Below are 12,500 nucleotides of genomic sequence, written 5' to 3' on the forward strand. Positions count from 1 at the left end.
GGACATTCAATGGATATTTAAGAACAAAATTCATTATCTTCCCCATTAAGCCCTCCCCAATGCCTACCTTCCCTGTTTCTGTAGAAAGCAACATCATTCTCTCAATCACCCAGACATCATATTGGACTCTTCACTATCTATCAATCGCACCCCCCCCTCCAATTTTTGTCAAGACCTATCAATTTTACCTTTGTAATATCTCTCCAATATGCCCTCCTCTTTTCCTCTGACACTGGCCAAACCTTGATCTGGGGTCTCATCATCAAACATCTGGACTATTGAAATAGCCTACTGGTTGGTCGCCCCTACCACAAGTCTCTTCCCTACTTCAATCTCACATCCATTCAGCCACTGAGATGATTTTTCTAAAATTCAGACCTGCTTATGTTACTCCTCCCTCCTCCCCAGTAAATTGCCTCCAGATTCACAAAATGCTCTGTTTAACATTCAGAGTTCTTCATAACCTGACTCCATCCCATCTTTCCATTCTTTTTAGACCTTACTCCCTAATACATACTCTTAAAACTAGTGACACTGGCCTCTAGGCTGTTCCACCAAGATGACTCTGTCTAATCTCTTGACATTTTCTCTGACTGTTCCTCCTTGCCTGGAAAGCTGTCCTTCCTCAATTATACCTACTGACTTCTCTGGTTTCCTTTAAACCTAACTTAAAATCCTATCTTATAGGAAACCATTTTTAATCACTTTTAATTTTAATACCTTCTGTATGTTTATGACTTACTATTTGCTTTGCATATGCTTCTTTACATATTGTCTCTCCTATTAGATTGTAAGCCTCTTGGGGACAAGAATGATCTTTTGCTTCTTTTAGCATCTCCAGTGCTTAGCATAGTGCCTGGAACAAAACAGGAATTTATTAAATGTTTATTGATTGAAGAGGCAGCCAAGTAGTTCAGTAGATAAAGTGCTAGGCCTGGAGATTCCTGGGAGGATCTGGGTTCATATCTGGCCTCAGATACTTCCTAGCTATGTGACCCTGGACAAGTCACTTAACCCCATTTGCCCAGCCTTTGCCTTTCTTCTACCTTAGAACAAATATTTAGCATTGATTCTAAGACAGAAGGTAAGGATTTTTTTTTTTAAGTTTATTGATTTCCCTGTTTTAATCTGGTTCTGGTCCCACTGGTATCAGCTGGGAATTTGACACTTCTGCCATAAGGCATTATCTTGGGCCCTTTTCTCTCTACACTGTCTTATTTAGTCATCTCATTAGCTTCCAAGAGTTTAACTATCATTTCTTTTTAGAGGACTCCTAAATCTCTATATCTAGCACTAGTCTCCTGAGCGCTATTCTCACATCACCTACATCCTATTTGACATTTCAAATTGAATGTCCCAGTTTAAGACAGACGTCTCAAGCTCAGCATGACCAAAACAAAACTCATCTTTCCTGGCAAATCCGTTCTTCAAAATTCCCTTATTTCTGTCAGAGGCAATTTCCACCCTCCCTCCCCTGTTCCCTGGCTTGCAACTTTGGCATTTTCTTTGAAAACCCTCCCTTACTTTTAATAGCCATTCATCTCCCAAAAGTCCTTTCTTTCTACACATCTCTAATATCCAAGTCCTTTCTACTTGAGTGGATCCCAGACATTTTTGCTCTCAGCACAGTATTATTTGTCACAAGGAATTGCAGCAACCCAGTATATGTTTAAATTGGCAGCACCCTCAGAGAGTTGGGAAACTTATTTATGCACATTTTCCTTTGAATAAAAGCAGACATTTTCATTCTTTTTTTCAAGTTCATGATCTGATGTATTTTGAGGTTATGGATAAGTCTAGTGGCAAGTTTTCTTTATTTTGTGAGTAAAACATTTTACAGAATTTTGCAGCACACCTAGTAAAAATCCAAATATACAGGACATCTTTTGAGATCCTCTGCTCTTCTCAAATTACCAACACCATAGTTCAGACCCTTCTCACCTCCTGCTTCATCTTGCCTTAAGTATCTTCCCCTCTATTCCATCCATCACACCTGCTGCCAAAGTGGTATTCTTTAGGAATGTCACTGCTGAAGAAACTACAGGGGCTCCCTGTTGCCTTGAAGATTCAACATAAAATTCCCTAAGGCCTTGCACAGCATGGCTCTAGCCCTTACTTCAAGCGGGATTATACATTACTCTCTTCTTGATGTTGCCTATGAATAACTTTCTATCTCCTGTCTTCCTTGCCTAGAATGTTCTCTTCTGCCTTTTGCCTCCCCCCATCCCCACCCCACCCCCATCCTGGAATCCCTTATTTCTTTCTAGCCTTAACTCAAACACTACTTCCTTCTACACGAAGCCTCTCCTGATCCTAAGAGTTGGTGGCACCATCCCTCTTGGACTTAATTACCTTTTGTATATTTTGTATGGTCTCTATATTTGGATATATTCTGTCTACCCACCAGAATATTTTATCTCTGTATCCCTAGCATACAGTGCCTGGCACACAGTAGGCACTTGTTTGAAATCCCTTCTAGATCTAAAGCTCATGGTCTTCTCTGTACTGATTTTAATCTAGATTCTGCCACTATTTCTTGTGACCTTGATCATTTAACCTCTTAGAGCTTCAGTTTTGTTTCCTAGGTCCATCCCACCTTTGTTGTTCTGTATGCCAAGTAAGATTCCTTCTCTAAGAAGCTTATCATCCTTGGCTTAAATTTAAGATTGGCTTTAAAAATTTTTTATTTTTTAGGAACAACTCTACGACAGAAGGGCAAGGGCTAGTCAAACACGGTTAAGTGACTTGCCCAAGGTCACACAGGTAGGAAGTGTCTGAGGCCAGATTTTAATTCAGAACCTCTCAACTCTAGGACTGGCTATCAATCCACTGAGCCACCTAGCCCCTTAAGACTGACTTTTAAATTTATCACTTCCTTTCCTTCTATTACACAGAACTTCCAGTCGATCTTTAGCCTTTGATATCTGAATGCCTCTAAAGGTCCAGCCCTGTTTTAGAGATGAAGCCCAGCCCATTAATCTTTCTTGTCCCTCAGACAAGTATAACCTAATTCCATATTGAGTTGCTTAATACCTAATGCACTGCCAAAGTGGTCAGACAGGCTGCCCCTAGGGGTGGGGGACTCCTGGGGCTTCCTGATAGATACCTGGGGTAAACCAAGAAGTCACTCCCTAGCTTCGAACCACCAGGCCACCCACCATGGCAAACAAGAGCCCACTTAAGGCCTTAAAAAAGAAGACCAGTTTTACAGAAATAAGAGTGTTAGGGCTGTTGACTTGACAACACTATTGGGTTCTCTGCTCTACAGAGTCTATAATACAAGGAAAAGAGAGGAAAACATTATTTTTCCTTTGTCTTATTTTTAGTCACATAGTTTTTTACTTGTACACCATATTCACCATTCCTCTCCTTCCTCCCCCCATTTGCCTCCCTCCCCCACAAAGTCTTCAGCAAATCTTCCATATAGCTAGAATTTAAAAGGAAATCCAAACAGGTCATCAAACCTGTTATCTGCAATAGGTTACATCACATTTGATATAGCCACACTTGTACCCTTCTTACCCCTACCCCCCAGCTACCTCTCCAATAAAAGGGAACATTTTCTTTGTATTTTTAAAATCTTATTTTTATTGATATCTTCTTATGTCTAGATTTTCAGATCTTTATCTCTCTACCTTTTCACATCTTAGAAGCCATCCTGTTAATCAACCAAGATTTTTTTAAAGGGAAAAGCAGTTAATTAAAACTTAATAAACAGATCAGTCATTGTTGACAATATAGATTATGCTACATTCCATAACTATGTTCCCTTACCTCTGCTCAAAGAGTCGAGAGGTCCCTTTTTCTAAACCCACAATAGCCATTACAATGATACAGCATCTCCTAGTGATTCTTTCTATTTATGTAGCTATTTTGTTTCCCTCTATCTTGTTTTCCTGGTTCTGCTGACTTGCATCATTTCATATGCCCTTCCTGTGATTTTCTGAATCTTTTATGTTTCAATTTCATTACAGAGATGCTATGAGGCTTTAAAGGATGTAGCATTGGCCCCCCTGGGGCCCCGGACTGCATTTTTTGGTAGGGGCTTGGTAGTTTTCTTTTATGAAGTTGACCTCAAAGGTTCCGGGTTCTCAAAGGTTCTGAGTGCACAGCAAAGTAAACACTAATCTCTCATGTTTATAACGATGAGATCTACCTCATATTGGTGCTTTCCCATACATTATTTCATCTGATCCTCAAATCAGTCCAGGGAGGGAGAAGGACTAGGCTTAATCTCCCCATTTGACATATTGTTATTGGAGTGTGAAGGTCACCCTGGGATCTCAAAGGCTGTGCCAAAGAGCACAAGCTCTGGCAGGTTCATCCAGTCTGAAAATGAGTCCAGGGCTGATGTGTTCCAGAACCAGCCACTGAGCTGTGCTCAGATACTCATCACCAAAACTTGGCTGCCTATTGGCTGATAATTGCAAATGTCTGCTTAGGTCATGAAGGGCTGTGACCTTTTTGAGTGGCCCATACTGCTGGAATCTCTTAATTTTTAAAAAAATTATCTACAATATTTCTGCAACTGAAAATGTTGTCCCTTCTTTTTCCATGTCTCTAATATCCAACTCCTTTCTACTTGAGTGGATTTCAGACATTTTTGTTCTCAGCACATTATTATTTGTCATGAGGAAACTCAGCACTGCATGTTTAAATTGTTAGCACTCTGGGAGAGTTGGAACTCATTTGTGCACATTTTCCTTTCAATAAGAGCAGACATTTTTGTTCTTTGCTTTTTCAAGTTCATGATCTGATGTGTTTTGAGGTTGTAGCATATGTCTAATAGTCAAGTTTTGTTTATTTTGTGAATAAAATGTCATCTGGAATAACATAAAATTTTGCAACATTCCTCGCAAAACACCAAATATACTAACTATGGCATACATTTTGAGATTCTCTGCTCTTCTCAAATTGTCAGTACCATAATTCAAACCCATAGAAAGTAGAAGCCTGCCTATTTTTGTTTTCATCAAGTATGCCCTACTAAGGACATTAGAGCATTCTCTTTATTTTTCAAGTTAAGTATTTTTTTTTGGTTAATTTGTGTCTTCTACATTCCCCCAACCCCCACTGACCAGTTTTTTTCTAAAACTCTCTCAATAACCTCCACATAGACAAAACAAATTCTCCCATTAGCCATGTCTGAAAATATGTGACTTTTCTCCATTTTAAGTGGATTATGTCCTTGTCAGGAGCTGAGGGACATGCTTGTTTTAACTTCATTCTTTTGGATATGGGGCTTATCATTGAGTCTATTAGAGTTCTAAAGTTTTTCAGAGTTTGTTTTTCATCAGGTAGAAATGACTGATTCTTAAAATATTGAATTCTTGGCAGATGAGGAAACTAAGCTCAGAAACTACTGACTTCAGGTCACAGAACTTGTATGTTACATACTTAGAATTTACAAGCTAGAATCATAGTCTTCCAATCTTCTTTCTAGTGTTCCCCTTCATTTATGTTGGAGTTGCCCTCTGTGAATTTACCTTAGCCCCTCTTGTATATGTTTGTATGTTTTTTAGCCTTCCCAACTTTTTGGTGGGATTCCAGATATGTAAAGTATTATCCTAGGATCCAAGGTCTTGGAGCTAATCACAATATCATGGACCCCTTTCTCTTTCTTTTAATTGCTTATTCATATCTTGGAATTTTTTTAAGCACTTTCTTTTCTGAATATTCTCATTCCCCCCTCCAGTGAATTTTTCCTGGGACATAGTACGAGTGACCAAAGATAAGCACTTTCATTGCTCCCCACCCAGGGAAGAAGGGAGGGAGGCAAATAGGAGGCACAATTCTTACAGGTCTGGGCACCAAAATCACACAGGTGCTTTTAGGTTTCTTTGTTCTTCCCATTTTTTCTTTTGTGGTCATTCTGTCTGATTTTCCTGATTTTATATATTTAAGTCTCCATCAGGTGGTGGTACCATAGTACACAGCCTGCTGGGCCTGGAGTCAGAAAGACCTGAGTTCAATTTGGCCACAGCCTTCCAGCCTAGCTGGGAATCCTAGTCAAGTAACTTAAACCTCTGTTTGCCTCAGTTTCCCCCTATACAATCAGGGTAATAATAGCACCTACTTTCCAGGATTCTTCTGAGGCTAACAAATGATACAAATAACAAATGATACATTTGTTAAGCACTTAGCACCATTCCCACATATGGTAGGCACTATATAAGTATTTGCTTTACTTTTTATTCATTCTCTGAATTCTTCATACTCATTGATTGTCTTTGTTTTTAAAGATAATGTCTGAAAACAAAAAATTCCACTATGAGTAAGCAGAGTCTAGATTTGAACCCAGGTCCTCTGATTTCCAAGTTCACTGCTCTTTCCAAATTAGACCTCATTGCATTATAATTCTCCTTTTTCTTAACCCTTACCCTCTATTTTGGTATTGTGAAGTTTTTGCTATATGGGGAGGAGGGGTAAGAAACCAGTTTATTGAATGAAAAATCCAACAACAACTCCCACCCCCATCCACAGCTCAACCAAGAGAGCAGCTGAGCTAGGAAACGTGCTTTGGACAGCAAGACTGAGTAACAGGACCCAGGGGCACAGGTGGGCTAAGAAGGGAGAACGCCTTTCTGTCCAAATCTCTGGGTTGGGGACGAGCTCGGGAGAAGGAAGGGGGTCTCAGTGGACAGAACACTGACTAAAGGACCGAGGCCCATAGCCCTAGCACTTGGAGTTCAATCTCCCCATCTTTGGAGTGGGAGAGGGAGAAGCTAGGGCTCAGATATGTGTTTGCCATGAAGAGAAATGAGGTCTGTAGACACACAGGCTTGGGCAAAAACAAAGGGTAGAGGGATCCTATCAGGGGCTCGCCCAACCTGAGAGATTGCCTACAGAGGAAGAAGAAGGGGAAGGAACAGGTGCTGGGGTGGGGGCCTGGGGAAGGTAGGACTAGGTCGGAATGTGGGTGAGCCAGAAGTTTGGGGAGCAGAGAAGCCAGAGAGAACAGGGCTTGTGCATAGGGAGTCACACCAAATGAAGAGGAGAGAGCAAGCTAGAGCAGAATGGCTGGGGCAGAAGCCAATGAATTCTTGAAGACACACACACTCATTGGCAGGACACTTTCAAGGACATTGGGGATGCTGGGAAGGACCCCTAGAAATGGGACCCAGGGACAGAGGGGCCCTTCCCTTTTGTGCCCAGCTAGCCAGGAGACAGAGAGGCTTGGCCACCCTGACTACCCCTTTCATGCTGGCCAACTGGCCAGCTCCGTCCCTTTGGCCTCAGGCCACCCCTTCCGTCCCCCCTGGGAAGGCCAAGCTGACTTGAGACAGAGATGGCATGGGTAGGGGGTGAACTAGCTCCTAACCAACAGCAGGGGACCTATGGGTGCCCCTCACCAGTGATGTGTTCTGTATACTGGAAGCTGATTGGCTTAGTGTGACTGTAGCATTGGTCTGTTTGCTCTCCCACTACTTCACAGGTTTTCACCTATCTGGTGTCTGGAACAGAACTCCCATGATAGGTATGGGATAATGTATATGTACATTGTTTGTACATATGTACATATGTACATATGATATGTACAAGTTTCAAGGCAGAAGAGTAGCAAAGGCTAGGCAATTGGGGTTGTGACTTGCCCAGCATCACACAGCTAGGACATATCTGAAACCAGATTTGAACCCAGGATCTTTAGTCTCTAGTCCTGGTGCTCTATCCATTTTGCCACCTAGCTGCCCCCCTAGAACCCTTCTTTTATTTTATTTTAAATTTTATTTAATTAGTCAATTTAGAATATTTTTCCTTGGTTACAAGAATCATGTTCTTTCCCTCCCTTCTCCCCACCCCCTCCTGTAGTCAGCGAGCAGTTTCACTGGGTTTTACATGTGTCCTTGATCAAAGCCTATTTCCATATTATCGATGTTTGCACCAGGGTGATCATTCAGAGTCTACATCCCCAATCATATCCCCATCGACCCATGTGATCAAGCAGTTGTTTTTCTTCTGTGTTTCTAATCCCACAATTTTTCCTCTGAATGTCTATAGTGTTCTTTCTCATAAGTCCCTCCGAATTGTAGAACCTTTTTTAAAAAAAAAAAAATCTCCAAATGGGGCACCCTCAGTTCTCAGGTATCCAGATTTGTTGGACAGATTAGTATTCACCTTATTCTCTTTTGATCAGTTCAGCAAGTAACTGTTGAGTATTTGCTCTCTGCTTGGCCAGAGAAAATGGAGTTGAAAAAGATATTCTAGGAAAGGGCATTTCAGTAAGACTCAGGAGTGTGAGCAGAGTTGTGGAAGCAGAAATCATAGGCATATTTGACTGCTGTTATTCAGTTTAATTGGAGCACAGAATATATGCTAGGGAATATTGGAAGATCAAGTTGGAAAAGTAGCTTCCCGGGCTGGATCATGGAGAGCCTTGAATAACTCCTGAACTTTATCATGTGTGCAGTGGGGAGCCATTAGAGGTTCTTAAATAATAGTTACATACATTTCTTATAGTGCATTAAAGTTTATGAAGCAACATCTCCATCACAACCCTGTGAACTAGTTAATATAAGTAATATAATTCCCATTTGATAGATTTTGAAACTTTGGTTCAATAAGGTGAAGTCCAGCATCTACAGCTAGTTCATCTAAGAGCCAAGCCTTGAACTTCAGGCTTCTGACCCTGATAACTGATGTTTTTTCCTATGGACAAAGCATGGGAGTGTCATGGTCATGTCAAGCTATCCTGGCAGCCTATGGTTAGGAGGCTCCTGAGATATTGCAGGTGAAATGAAGAAAACAGAACCCAAAGGACAGCATGCCTAGTGCCTCCCTGCCCATGTAACTAGGGAAAGACATCACCAACAGCAACAAATCCTTGTTCAAACGACAGGAAAAAAGTTCATAAGGGATCACAGAAACAAGCAGGAAAATTGCTTACTCTTTGGGAGAGTCAGCACACACACACCCTTGTTATATACACAGTCAGTGAACCAGGGAACTTTCTGCAGTTGTGCAATAATTTGGTTTTTGTGTTCATTTTTTCTTGTTCATGTACTTGAATGCTTGTACTTGGCTATGGAATTAAAAATAAAATTGCCTTTAAAAAAAATGTACAGGTGAGAGTGAATAAAGCCAGAGATGGAAAGGAGGGGGCAATATGTATTTTAAAGGTAGAATCCCCAGAATTCAGTATCTTATGAGCCCCAAGGACAAGGAAGAGTCAGGCAGAGATGCCTACCTGTCAGAGAGGATCATGGTACCATTAATAGAAATTAGAAAACCTAAAGGAGGATTGGGTTTCATAGGCAACATATATATTGGATTTTGGAAAAGATTAATTTGAGGTGTGGATAGATGGCTAAAAGATAGCTGTGCGTTGGCTAGTTGGAGATGCAGAAGCAGCACTCAGAAGAGAGATTGGAGTTCATTCTCATAGCCTTTGATCACATCACCTCTCGTCTTAGACTTCTTAGACCACAGCATCATCAGTCAGGATTACAGCCTAATAATAATAATAGCTAGCATTTATATAAGACCTGATATGTGCCAGGCACTGTGCTTAAGCACTTTACAAATATTTCTTCATTTTATTTTCACAATACTGGGAGGTGGGTGCTATTGTTATCCCCATTTTATAATTAAAGAAACCTTATAATTAATTATTATAATTGCCTTATAATTAAAGGCAAACAAGTTAAGTGGCTGGCCCAAAGGTCATACAGCTATTAAATATCTGAGGCTCAATTGATCTCAGGTCTTCCTGATTCTAGGCCTAGCACTCTATCTACTGGGCCACTTAGCTGGAGTAATTACTAGGATCATAACCCATCAAGTCAAACTAGCTATTGGCATGTACACTTCAGTGATCCATCATTTCATTGATGGATTCTCCTTCCACTGATCCAAGTTAAAATCCCTCTATACCTCAGTGGTGCTTTTATGGCTAAAAAGTTTTGTCATAAGGTGGCCAGCCCAGTACTAGTGAACTTCTTAACATTTAGCTGGGTTGACACTTGTACAACAGGCTGACCATACCGGCCAAGCCTGTCGTTCAATACCTTTCCAGCTTGCCTTCCATTGGCACAACCATTGAAAACCTTGGTTCCCACTGGGCCATGATGAAACATTGGAGGAAGCCTTTTATGTATGCTTTCCTGGCATATGGACATTAAAGAGGCAATGCCATTCTTCATTCCTAGATTCTCAACCTCCATCTGCCTCTTAGAAATCCTAGAATCTCAGAATTGGAAGGTCAGATACAAGAGACCTGCCTTGAGCCCAGGCCACTGGCTCCATTCTGTCAACCGAAGCAAGTCACAGAACAGGGGTAAGAATGGGGATAAGAATGTCGGTGTCACTCCCAGGACTATTGGGAGGGTGGGATGAGCTAAGTTTTAAAGAACTGCATAAGGAAAAAAAAATACAGATCACAACTGCTTTAGATAGCACCACATTATTTTCAAGCTATAGAACAATATATTAATATAATGTAACACAAATTACCATAATCATATAGAACTTGCCTAAGTTTGAGACCTTGAAGGCCCTCAAAACCAAACTCTTATGAACCACCTCATAATATCTCTCACTAGCAGTGGCCAGCCTCCACCTGATTGCTTCCACAAATGAGGAAGAGAAACTCACTTCCCTCCTACACAGCCGGTTCCATCATTGGACAGCCTTGCTGGCTAGAATACTCTTCAGTTGAAATCTACCTCCCTGTTACTTACTATTTGGTACTATTTTAGCCTTGAGGTCACAATACAATCCTCTCTACCAAATAACAACCCTTTAAATATGTGAAGACAGCAATTAGCTCCACCTCCTGCCCTGCCAGTCCTCCCTTCTCAAGCTAAATATCCCCACTTCTTTCAGTTGCTCCCCTTAGGACATGACCTAGTTGCTTCCCTGTCCTGGCTGCACATTTTTTTGCATGTGGATCCAACTGGTAAATGCCCTTTTTAAAGTGGACTTCCCAGAACAGGACACAATACCCCAATTTTGGAGTAATGGAGAGAATGGAATCTGAAGAAGGCAGAGCACAGTGGGACAATCAAAGTCTGTGGCATGATAAGGGCCTGCTGTATGTAATATGAGTAGCTTAGGCTAGAAGAGATCCCAGTAATAGAAGCTCTCTGTAGGCAGAGGCTTTGGGGTTTGTGTCTATATCCCCACTACCTTGCATTTAGGAGACATTCAAAAGTGTTTGTTGAATTCAGTAAACATCATTTCCTACCTTTGAGGAGTTCAGTCTAGCAGAGAGCATTTGACATACAGAAATATTCTATAGGGGACAGCTGGGTGGCTCAGTTAATTAAGAGTCTTGCCAGGCCTAGAGACAGGAGATCCTGGGTTCAAATCTGGCCTCAGACACTTCCAAGTTGTGTGACCCTGGGCAAGTCACTTGACCCCCATTGCCTAGCCCTTACCACTCTTCTGCCTTGGAACCAATAAACAGTATTGATTCTAAAACAGAAGGTAAGGGTTTTAAAAAAAGAAAGAAAGAATGAATGAGTGAATGGGTACTCTAGATAAATACGAAGTCCCTCTCCAGTGGAATATTCATCACTGCTCACCTTGCTTAGCCCTCCTTTTTTCATGTCCCACAATTCTTTGTATCATTTGTTTACTTATCCTTTTCTTTCTCCCACCCACCATTTGATTATACAAGATCTTTATTATATACTGGTTGTAAAGCATGATGCCTTCTTGCTTATAGTATGTGCTTAATACATATTGTATTGAAATATCCAACACTGTGTAAACCTTTTAAACCAACCATAAGAGTATATTTCCCCACCTTGCAGCAAAGGACTTCTCTGTCATGACTGGTGCATGGTGATATCTGGACACTTGAAATAAGATTGAATTGAAGGAGAAACATCTGCCAGGTTCCATATGGGACCAGATATGTGACAGGCATGACAGTCTTGTCAATGACTGACTCCCTGGGGGCAGAATACAGCTATCCCCCCATCCAGAGAATATCCCCAGACCAAATGAAGGGCTGCAGTTCCTCACTCTCCGGAAACTGCAATATGCCTTTCCCTGGAGAATCCTAGGGCTGTTTTGCTTTGCTTTGGTGACTGTAGACAGCTTGAAGCCAGCCTCACCACAGCTAGGGCTCCCCTGGGTCATTCTTAGGGCTGATTGGTCCAGGGGCCCCTAAAGGCACCTTCTCTAGTTGCCACAGGAAGAAGTCATGGGATTTGGTTATCAGGACTACAATAATAACACTACTTGCATACAATAAATCCACCTTTGTCCTTCCATTTGATATTTTCCAAACTGCAATTCCTATGCCATGTGCAGTTGCTGGCATTGCTGCTTCCCATGGGGGGAGGGGGAGCGTGCTTACTGTTCTCTATTTTTTGATATTTCTCCTTGCCCAAGTCATTGGGCCTTGTAAACATTTCCTTGTCTGTCAGTTATACTGGTCCATCAATCACAATTATTTTGCAATGGGCTGTGTGATAAATTGTAAATGCTTTACTTAAGTTACCTCCCTAGTTATAGGAAAGGCAATTCAACAATTCAAGCCCTTGGCCTATTGT

The sequence above is a fragment of the Monodelphis domestica genome, chromosome 3 (assembly GCF_027887165.1).
Source record: "Monodelphis domestica isolate mMonDom1 chromosome 3, mMonDom1.pri, whole genome shotgun sequence".
In the NCBI taxonomy this organism is placed as follows: Eukaryota; Metazoa; Chordata; class Mammalia; order Didelphimorphia; family Didelphidae; genus Monodelphis; species Monodelphis domestica.